The following is a 12,204-nucleotide window of genomic DNA, read 5'->3' on the forward strand; positions in this document are numbered from 1 at the left end:
CTACAACCGCTTCGGTGGCCTAAGTGATTAGAGCATCTGCTTCGGATGCAGGTGGTCGTGGGTTAGAACCCCGGCTGAGTCGTACCAAAGACTTATTAAAATGGTACAAGCAGCTGCCTCGCTTGGCGGTCAGCATTAAGAAGTTAGTATTTGGACTGGTCGGCCTGGTGTCAGGATAATCTTTTGGTGGGACATGATACTACATGTCCGCGGCATGATACCCCAGTGTTAGACATCACTATAAACTGCCACACTGCAGACATCGTAGTGATATGAATGAAAACGTGTTAAAAGCTACGTTAAAAATATAAATCGCAGACAAACAGAGACAGACGCATCGCTAAATGTGGGAATCTTTCGTTTTCCATCAGAAACACAAGGACGCGACTCCAAACTCTAACATTTCTTTCCACACTATCAATGTTGCTTCCGATTATTGAATCCTTTTTTTCAAATTTTTCTCAATAGTATCGATATCGGAGAAATCCCAAGGTATTGAGACTAGCATCCAAATGATTCATGCTGAGATACACGTAAATGTATTTGTCGTCAGGAATGTTAAATTTCTCGAAACAGGAAATTTCATGTATTACTTGTATGTGAACTTTTGAAGTATAGGAAGGGGAAATTCCTCTGAATTTGCAACATCTTATGATGCCTGCACGCGGTGTCGTTAGAAATTCCTGTTCTGTATCTTCTTTGTTTGGATTCGTTCAATGTGCTAGCTCACGTAAATTTTACTTCCGTTGTAGTATGTCTGTTTTCTCTGCTTGGGCATCATCCACACTATGTTGTCTTTATCGTTATACTGTCGGCAAGCAGTTGCTACATAAATAACCCTTTGCAACGACATATTCTGCGTAACGGTAACAGGTAAATGAGACACACGGTCGATTTTCAATTTGTGATGTTGAACTCTTTGTTCTGAATCTCGTCGATGATCTTGGAAGCTTTTAATTAAACAGGCCTGCTAAATTTGATCAATACCGAGAGATTTCAGAATGTCAAGTTTGATGGGTAGTCTTAAACGATTTCTGTCTTCCGTCCGACACTGTTGTGTCAACTCAAACAATATAGAACCACAAACGTCAGAGATAAACGCTGTCGATTTCTTTGCGAGAACTTCTGACTTGAATATTTTTGAGTATGTCCTTATAAGCATATGCTGTCGTTCACGGTCTTTTCTACGACATCAGGTTGAATATGGAAATTATCAGCGTGTGCTACATAACGATTTTAAGTCTTGACTATCGTGGTGATGATAGTGGTGATGATAGTGGTGAAGACACAATATATTTAAGCCTAAAATATTTATTATTTTAACTTTGACAAAGCCATTCATCGGGATCATAAATCAATCCTATTACAAAGTACATTGGCGTCACTCGGGTTGGTGTCACCCAGTGCGGTAGCTCATGGTGTCACCCCCACAGTCCTCCTTCCGTAACAGACCATACAGAATCCTTAGTAATGTCATTTTGGTGTCACCGCCTCTGATGGTGTCACCCGGTGCAGTCCGCACCCCCCGCATCCCCCTAGCGACGCCACTGCTGTGCCTGCTAGTCATGTATTTAACTATGATCGGTTATCCGCTTATGAAATCCGACTAGACCGAGCAGTGTGTGCTCTGTAAAATTTGCAATTTTTCATTTTGGTGTCACCCCTCTGAGATGGTGTCACCCGGTGCGCTCCGCACCCCCGCACCCCCCTAGCGACGCCACTGACAAAGTAAGAGCAAAGAACTTTATTTTTTAATTCTGAGGCATTACTGAAAGACATGAAACGTCTCGAATCTACATTTAACACTACATTTAACACAAGAACGAGATATAACGCTTACATGTAAGCTTTCTGAAGCTTTTAATACCTTCATTTGAAAATCCAAACTATTACATAAATGTACCAGTAAACACACGGAGTTGGACTATCACCAATACTTTTTTCTTGATACTGAATTTAATGCAGCATGTAATAAACTGCCGTTATCATTTACGTCAAACTCAATGCAGAAGCATCAGACTAGATGGCCAACAAATAAAATAATAATAATATTGAATAAAATCAACATTATTGACATAGATAAAACCTTGCCTCCTCCCCACTTTTCTTTTCAACTGACATGTAATGTATTGGAGATTTTCAAAATCGACAGAGGAAATGTTTTCTCATTTATAATTTAATATATATTTGCAAAGCAGCACAGGCATTAAGTAGATAAACGTGTTCTTCATTTGTTTTTTCGAACACTGCGAGATGCCACTGGAGTCCTAATTATTTTAACACTTAATTCAATTCGTGGCGCATTTACGTGAAACAGAAATGACTGTAGATATACAAGATAATGATGTGCTTTTTCCCACTGGAATTTTGGTCAGCTAAGAGGTATGAATCACTTGTCAAACAATTTAAACAGCATTAGCCCATTAGCCAAAAAGGGTGGACATTTTGTACTCTAGGCCTATAACATATGCTTTCGTATGTGAAACATATTACATGAAGGAGTCGTTTATCTTAGCAAAAGCGTGTAAAAAAAGAATGTTATATTGGTATAAGTGTGTAAATAAATAATGTTACCCTGGCATAAGTGTGTAAATAATGTTATCTTGGCATAAGTGTGTAAATAAAGAATATTATCTTGGCATAAGTGTGTGAATAAAGAATGTTATCTTGGCAAAAGCGTGTTAATAAAGAATGTTATATTAAAAACTGACTGACTCGTCAGAAAGCAAGGCTTGAGAGCTTCGCACTTAAAGTCAAACATATATTTGGTAATGGTGTGTCCGGTAAAATGTCACATTTTGTACATTTGTTATAGTTTATTCCATAATTTGATTATGTGGGCTACATTCCCCCCCACACACACACACACACACACGCACGCACATACATATACACACACATATATTTACACACATATAAATATTGTATTATTTATAATACCCTTATAAAGCATGCACAAAGAATTACATCAGTCAGCTGACTTTATCTAAAAGATCCTAAGAACTGTTAACAATAGGCGCTTTAATAGGATTGTTACGTCAAACAGACTGAGTTGGTATTTACGTAGACACATGGAGAGCAAAAACTATTTAGTAAAACGTATAACTTTTGAAATCATACGTTTTAAAAAGATATTGCAAGAATGGTTGTGTAGAATACATGTATTAGACATGAAACTATAAGAAACAGATACGAATATTACCATTTAGTTAATTGCCACGACGGATTATTCTTCGCTTTATTTTATTTCATCTATTAAAAACAATTTTGTTCTAAAATAGTAATTTGTTTCACAGTTCTGATCATTTAAGAAATTGAAGTCTAATTTGAAAATAACACTGTATTTAATACACAGAAGCTCGGTGCAAAGTTATACATCTCGAAAGTGATTTGATTAACGAAATCGTGGAATAAAATCCATCGCAGATGTTTACAGCCCCTTAGATTGATGCAGTTCTTAAACGATGTACAAGACATCCGACTATGCCTATAGATTCCATGCTTAGGCGTTTCGGCCCCCACAAGGACCCTGCGCGTTAGTAATTTTTTAAAATATTTCTATAGAGAGAAAGTAATTTTAAAGGGATGGAAGAAAATTTTCAGTTCAATCTCATATATAACTTGTTTAAAAGTTTATTTCAAAATGCCGTGTTCACAGGCATCCCAGCGCGTAAATACAGTGGGCCCCGCAAAAATGATCCTAATCGGGCCCCGCGTTTGCTAAGGCCGGTACAGTACTGCATGTTTGCGTAAGGTGGTTTAACTGTAACGTATTAAAGAAAGGCACGTTAGTTCTTGCAATACAATTTAGGATGCTTGATTAGGCTTAGGGGAAAGGAAAAATCTCCAGAAAGTGTGGAATATGAACTGATTAGCATACAACCTTTTGAAACATTTTTCTGTAAATTTACAACAGAAATACACAAAACTGCATACATGTTTGTTTCTGAGTAGGCGAAAAAAAATGAATTTGATACGTCGTAGGGATACGTCGAGACCCTCAAGCCGAGACATATTACTAAGCCATATCAAACGAGTTCTTTCCCCTGACTCGATACGAAACACGAGTCTGGTTTTGTATTTATGACATACCTCTATAGTAAGTAATTGTGGCGTCGTTCAGTTTTTTGTGTAAATACAAGTTTATCGATCATAATCATCGTCTTACCCTACATAAAGTTCCTTTTCTAAAATATCTACAGGCTAAAATAAAAAATATGAGAGTTCAGTGTGTATTTAGTTTAAATTGTCTTCGATAAAGAAAGTGTTGCTGGTAACCTTCATTGGAAAGAATTTATCTCCATTTGTTGGTCTTGTAACGAGAAGCAATGCAGTGGATTCTAGGACACACGGTAATAATGGCATGGAAAAATGGGAAGCAGCCTGGAAATGAGTGAACATACAATATAGTATATATTGGTTAGGCTGACCAGGATTGGTTAATAATGTAAGTTATATTTTAGGAAAAAGAATCTTTTGAGAGCTTATCCTTGTTGTAAGTAAACAAACATTGTTTTATTGATGGAATTTCAGTCCTTTAACAGTCATGAGTTTGGAACACTCATTACTAAAATTAGCACCGGACTCTTTGGTGCGGAATTGTAAGCACATGTTTCAAACACATGCAGGTCCAGAAAATGCCGCTGCTCATATACTTTCCTCTACACAGAAGCTGACATCCAGGTTTCATCTATACTGATAAATATCGGTTTGATCATGAGCACTTAACAATTTTAAGTTTTTGAATTTTTAATATCATGGTGTTTGCATAGGTTTACTATGGGAACTGAATTAGTACCCTGAGTCCTCTAAACATATATCAGAAAACCAGTTCATCTATCTAGCAAATCAAGAAACTATTAAGATAAGAATGAGATGACCTCTATTAGCAGTATGAAAAAAGCTAGAGGTCAAACAGCATTATAAATTGGCATGACACAAACTTAAGATCTCTACCTACAAGGTTTTAAATCTTTAGATTCTAACAAACAATAACTATTCCCAGAAACTGGTCTCCTCCCAAGAATTATAATGAAATATCTAAAACCATCATGTGTGTGCGTGCGTGTGTGAAGACTCCCAGGGATCTTATCCCAAAGTTTCAAGTTTGTATATTTAATAATGCAGGAAATAAACTGCTTTACTAATGGAGGGTGAGAGGGGCAGGCAGACACGAAGTCATAATTCCCGCCTTTTTAAAAGTTACATGGGGATAACAGTCATGTCATTTTTGTTTCGTTTCGTTTTTTTGTACTTATTTAAACATTATGTGTGTCGAAACACAAAACATAAATCAAATTTGCATATCTCTAAAATGAATGACAAAATTAATCAGTACAGACATTAACTATACTGACAAGACTTTGATTTTAACTTTCAAGAATAAGTATACTTTCATTACAGCTATAAATAACAGAAACTCTTGCTCATTTTCTATCTAACCTAATAATGATATTCCAGTTGTTCATAATATATAAATTTGCTACTCAATTGTCATGACTGTAGAAGAAATGGTTGTGAGTGAAATAGTGAATGAGAAAAGCAAAACTGTAAAAACAAGTTATGCACATTGCAGTTTATTATTATTAGTAGTAGTAGTAGTAGTAGCAGCAGCAGCTGCAGTAAAAATTCTGTTAGATACTGATTTTAAAGGTCCTTTGTCTATTATATCGAATGCATATCCATTCCTCTGTCAGTAATTTATGTAAAGCTATCGCCTGTGATCAAAGTTTGCTACAAACATCGATTCGAAATCATGCTATCAACTAGATCATTACTAATCGAGCGAGACCGTTCCGGTGGCCTCGGATGCGGGATGTCGTGGGGGTCGATCCCCGGCCAAGTCATACCAAAGACTTACAAATATGGTACTAATAGCTGCCTCCCTTGGCGCTCAGCATTAAGAGGTTAGTGTTATGACTGGGCAGCCTGGTGTCAGGATAATGTGACTGGGTGGGACGCCATGCTACAAGTCTGCGGCATGATACCCCAGTGCTAGGCATCACTATAAACTGTCACACTGCAGACATCGTAGCGATATGACTGAAATTTTTTTAAATCTACGTTAAAAATCAAAATCACACACACACACACACTACTCTAGCGTTGTAGTTGTTTTAAGAGGCACTTGTTTTTCCCGTATCGACTTACTTCAAGTCATTTTCCATAGTTTGGAAACGTGTAGCTCCGTTGTACATGTATATGTTGTACTTTCGGCTATTTATTATTTCTCCATCTCCTTCATGAAACTAATCCCATCTGTACAGACGTTTTTTTTCCTGGGTTTGTTGTTGTTTTTGAGTCTTTTTCCGTTTTGTTTTTATTTATTTATTTATTTATATTTTCACAAAACGCATTTCCTCTTCCGTTGTTTTTTCCCATGATGCGCTGCGCTGATATGGAGCTACCAACCAATGATTGCAGCCCAGGGAGAAGTTTCCAGAATAGCTGTTATGGAAATGGCATTACTATTGTGACAATGAAGTTGCTGACCAACCAATCAACGGACAAATATGATTTGCTAGTTACAGGCCTGCGATTTTGGCTTGCCAATTTAGGCCGGGTACAAGTGAACTTCACCAGAAAATCTTAGCACAAACAACATGTGCCCTCTACATGATTGTGAATAGATGCGGCAGATACAGTAGAAATATAAGTAACAACTGGAAAATCAAACATCTCTTGTGCTTCTCAGCACGGTGTATTTATTACAAACATTTCTCAGCTTCTATCATTTACGAGTTTATTTTAGGTCAATGTCCTACAAAAACGATAATAGACGTGACCGTCCAGTATCAGTCGAAATATGTATGGAGGCATTATATGTCGCACGACATAGATATTCTGAGGAAATATTCATCAAATAACAGCATGTGATGAATGAATAACCACTGAGTTAAAAATAGGTAAACATATTCTAACTTCACGTGTTACCAATGCAGTTAACATAAGTCACTCCTATTGTAATTTATAATACTTTGTGTAAAATAATGGAATATATATCTTTTAATGTTAATTTTTTATCCATAGTTGACAATTAGTGACAACATCGTGTCAGTGTTTTTGCAATTCCCTGTATCCACCCTGACCGTCCGTCTCTTCTCTTGTAACCTGAACCCCATCTAAACTCTTAAGTCATAAGCTCACCCAAAGTTGTTGCACTTTGGTTATGATTATAGATTACTATAAAAACAGCAAGAAACGAGAATATATGTTACCATTCCATCAGCAAGACGACATGTTTACTTCACACGTTCACACATCTTCAGAGTTAACAGTATTCAGCCTGACATGGCTTGCATAAATCTTTCACCTGATCGATCAGCATTTTATCTCACCATTACTGGCAATCCTACGCTTTATATTTCGTGTGTGTGTGTGTGTGTGTGTGTGTGTGTGTGTGTGTGTGTGTGATAGACAGAGGGAGAGAGGGAGGAAAAAATTGATATAATATGCGCCGATGTCACCCTGTTCTAAAACTGCGATGCAATGGAGGGGGAGAGTCACTGAAGGAAGGAAAATAGTCGAGTGGTTTTTAAAGAGTGGGAAACATTTTGAAAATTACCTGAATCCTTAAAATGTCAATATTTACCTATCAATGACATTATTGAATAGTAACCCAGATTAATCTTCAAACCGGCTTCTAATTAATGACAAAATCTGCATGAGTGTAATGTAGAATTAAGAAGTCCCTCATACTTCCAAAAAGGTGGTCAACTGTATATATAAATGTGCGTAAATCATGGCTCTATGCATAGGTTCATCAGCACAGAGGGGTGTTCAATAGTACCTATTACATACTGTAGTGCTCACAGAGGGGTGTTCTATAATACCTATTCCATAGTGTAGTGCCCACAGAGGTGTGTTATATAGTACCTATTCCATATTATAATGCCCACAGAGGTGTTTCTATAATACCTATTCCATATTGCCATGCCACAGAGATGTGTTCTATAGTACCTATTCCACACTGTAGTGCCCAGAGCGAGGTGTTCTATACTACCTATTACATATCGCCGCGCCCGTGGAGGGACGGTCTATTTCAGTACTTCGTGAATTTTTGTCGATTTTCTTGCAATGAAGGACATTACTTTAATGTACACTTTCTCTCAGTAAGATCGAGAGAAGTATTCCTCCAAAGTAAGAGTTCATTTAAATAGTTTAGGATTAGGTCTTACGAGGACACGTTCATTTTTCCCCACCAGCTTTGTTTAAATTTGTCTAGAAGAACGCTATAGCATTTTGCTTACATTTGGTCTCTAAGTTTTTATATTGGTTAACCAAAATATTATACACTCCCACTTCGAAAAGGACACTTTTCCATTCAATACCAATTTACTAATATTACATTGCAGTAAAGTTTGATAAATAAAATATGCTAATTTTGTGTTCTTCTCTGTAATTATTCAAGTCCAGTACCCTATAATTCTAAACTTACCGTGATCATGAATGGTTGGCAACCAAGTTCCATATCAAGCAAGTATATCTTATATGTTTTCGACATTTTGTAATTAAACCTTGAAAGAGATATATGATAACTATCAGACCTTCTAAAGTTTTCGCATCCTCAATTTCCCCAGCATTTTTAAAGAATGGTATAGCTATAGCTTCAAACCACGTCAGCTGTAAATTTGTTTATAAGTCCAGGTTATTGATTCGGTATTTCCGGTCAGGTATTTCAATTTTAAAATGTCCAATTTTGAAGGAAACATTTTAAGGTTTCAAATGATAATCTTAGTATCTTCGTAACTGATCGTTAATTTTCATTCCTGTTTATAAAGTACAGAATCATATAAACACTTCTGAACTACCACATGTGACTCTTCCAAAAATACTGTATTGACTACGTACAGTAGTATAAATATTTTAATTAAATCATCATGAAATATTTCAGATCCAGAATTACCTCTTGATAATAAATACATATAGTTTTGTTTGCATCAAGAAAAAAAATCAAGTTTTATTAATAAAGCCCCCATATGTTACATTGTTTTCTAAAGTCTTGTCGTTTCTATCTGGCTTTCTGAATAGCATAGCCAAACCGGGGATTGTTTCTTTTGTTTTGCCTCCTACAAGACATTTTAGCTTATTTTTATAATGCAGAAGCCCTAACTCCAATGGAAAACGTTATGGCAGGTTATTTAATATTGGACTGTGAATGGTAAGTAGACATGGCTTCTGGTACTTCTCAATCAACCATATTTAACCTAAAATAAACGGTATGTGTTCAGGTCAAATTTTTTTAATAATATCATGTATTAAAGAGCGTGGTCACAAAACTATCGTCGTATAACACAGTGGCACATTAGACTTTGGTGTTTTGCAAATGGATGCGCGCTACATATGGGCGAAGACAGTACGCTGTTCTGGAAATGCTATACATAGGAAAAAGTCAATCTTAATTGCTATTAAAATAAATAGTGCACATACATGAGTGCGTAAACTGCGCTGGCAATGTGAAACTTTCAACAAAGGTCGCAATCTGCATTGCCAATAAAAAATTCAAAATGATGTACAGATAAATATGATGGACGTATTCAAAGTTAAATTCCAGAATCTACTGGAAAAGTCTTGTCTGTTTCTTGCTGCATATTTACTGGATATGCATCCACTGAGTCTAGTACCTATTACAGTGTTAAGCAAAAGATAACATTTTTCTGGGGTATCATTCGCTCTGTATCTCATTAATGGGACTGCGTTTCTGGCATAAATGATTGATTCCATTATCAAGATTACGTGTACCTCATGGGAGTTTGATAATTGTCTTATTTGAAACTGTATTTGCCAGGAATTTTATCTTCACCAAACCTCAACAAGTGTTATCGATCCAACACTGTTGAACGGAATACATTGCAAGAAAAACATGAACGATCAAGCTGTGTGACGTATGAGACATAATACGTAGATTCATTTGGCATGACACAGTAAACCCAACATTTTGAGAGTGTATTTAATAACACGTCCTATATCAATTTTTTTAAAAATATTGTTTGTTTTCAATTACGAAAAAAAATGAAACAAGAAGACATGCTTCTTTTCTTCTTATTTTAAATGTATCCCATTCCAGTTTAGACCAAACTGTCCCGTCAACTCCCAGTGAGTGGATGAAACTTCTAAACTTGCTGGCATAGCTGAATTCCCCTTTTCTAATCATAGCATTTAAGGCCATATTCCACAGTATGTTGGGGTACTTGCACCATGAAGGCGTAGACTTGCGAATGTGAGGTTGAGTCTGGTAAGAGCTTTGGTTGCTGGAATATTCTCTCTCTCTCTCTCTCTCTCTCTCTCTCTCTCTATATATATATATATATATATATATATATATATATATATATATATATATATATATATATATATATATATATATATATATAAAGAGCAAAAGAGATGTTACACATGTTTCTATTTTTGGGAACAATAAAACATAGACACAGTGAAAGAAAGTCACACACTGTAAATAATAGACTCAAGAATCCAACTGAATTGTGAACATGTGTTTCCAGACAAACGCAATATTTCTATATGATTTAAAGAGTCCTTGCTGTAAGCGAACAGAGTCCTTGCTTTAGAGAAACGCAATGTTGCTATCTGACTTAAACAGAGTCCTTGTTATTTCTTAATACTGGCCCTGTAGAAAGTATTCTTTGTTGGAAACAATCGGTTTTCACACGATCAGTAGTAGTACATCTCATTAAGTGTGTTTGTATTATAGGAACTTTATGATCATGTACTGTTGATAGATTTCCTTATAACATAAATATTTAATGGATGGCAAAATCTGCTTTCTTTCCTAAGAATGGTGTTGTTTATATTAATGATAATAGCTAAGTGAGAAAGAAGTAAATGTGATTCCAAGACTGTACACATTATTTTATCTTAAATAATTGATGACCTTTTAAAATAGTATGAATTCCGTTAAACTGGAATACTCTAGACTTTGAATAATCTAAGCAGAGTTTGATAAAGATCAAATAATTTAAGCAGTTTACTCACCACTGATTGTTTTCTGTACTCCCACACCGTACCACATACAGCACGTCCAATCCGTGTTCAACCTGTTTGAAGACGGGGCAGCAATCGCTTTGTGAATTTATCAGGCAGGGAAGGGCGCACTACAGCACATGTACTCTTGGTGTTTGATGTTATATTATATCATCCATTTTCCATAACTGTTATCTAGCAAGCATGATGTTTCTTTTTTTTAAAACATGAACGTTGTAATAAAAACGGGTCGCTGAGGATCTTCCAGTCTGAATGTCCGTCTGTCTGTATGCCAGATTGTATGTCTGTCATATGCAAAATAAACGAACCAATCTATAATCAATATATTTGTAAATCGATGCATCCATATAACTATCTAGGTTCTTTTACTACCTTCTTGCATGATCGTATCGTTGAATCTGTAAGTGGATAAAACAGTGTTTTATATCATGAACTGGTCATTACAAAACTTACATAGAAATAATCCAAGGACCAGGAAACAAGCGCAAGAATAATAGAAATGTCTCTATCCATCCATCCTTCCATCCATTGTTCCATCTATAAACCTTTTTCTTTCTTTACATCATTAATGACTTCGTCATTCTTGTGCACAGGTAGATTGGATCTGCCATAAATCTACAGAATAATCAAATTCAGATTGAAATATGCCGATGTCTCAGTGGAATAAATGAAAACATAATATTCACGGAGATCTACAAAATACAAAGTACTACAGCTTACCGTCTTGAATATTATAATCAACTGAATGTTTTATCCATTGCTATTTTGTCTTGCTGTTATATCTGAAGGCAAATAAATCAAACATACCAACTGCATGCGTCTCCCCAAAACTTGTTCAATAATGGAAATTCGTGTTTGGAAATACTAGACTATCATTCTTCACGATAGACGTGCTTACCCCGTCTTAACCAATAAGAGCTAAACAAACGGTGAAGACGTCCAGCTTACACTATATATACCAATATTTTTCATAGCATAAATCAGGTTACCTAATTTTACATAAACCAATGTATATGTGTAATTTATTTATTTATTTATTTATTTATTTATTTATTTATTTTGCTCTTGACAAGAATTTAACTTCAGACGGAAATGACATATATATTGTCAGTGTCTACATATAATTTAATAAACAAAATTATGTGGTTAAACTAACAACTGTCAGAAATAAATAGTCATGTATGGCCAATTGGATCGCAAGCC

The 12,204-nt window shown here is 35.7% G+C and overlaps 1 protein-coding gene across 1 annotated transcript in view; it reads right to left on the bottom strand.

The window, feature by feature from the left end:
* LOC149798089 (cholinesterase-like) overlaps nt 1-11,479 on the bottom strand; it is a 36,073-nt gene extending 24,594 nt beyond the window's left edge. The window contains exon 1 of the mRNA XM_089963180.1: nt 10,993-11,479. The gene's annotated coding sequence lies outside the window, so the exon portion shown is untranslated. The remainder of the gene's footprint in view (nt 1-10,992) is intronic.
* Between the last annotated feature and the right edge of the window lie 725 nt (nt 11,480-12,204).

The sequence above is a fragment of the Sinohyriopsis cumingii genome, chromosome 6 (assembly GCF_028554795.1).
Source record: "Sinohyriopsis cumingii isolate HCF-2022 chromosome 6, ASM2855479v2, whole genome shotgun sequence".
NCBI classification, from domain to species: domain Eukaryota; kingdom Metazoa; phylum Mollusca; class Bivalvia; order Unionida; family Unionidae; genus Sinohyriopsis; species Sinohyriopsis cumingii.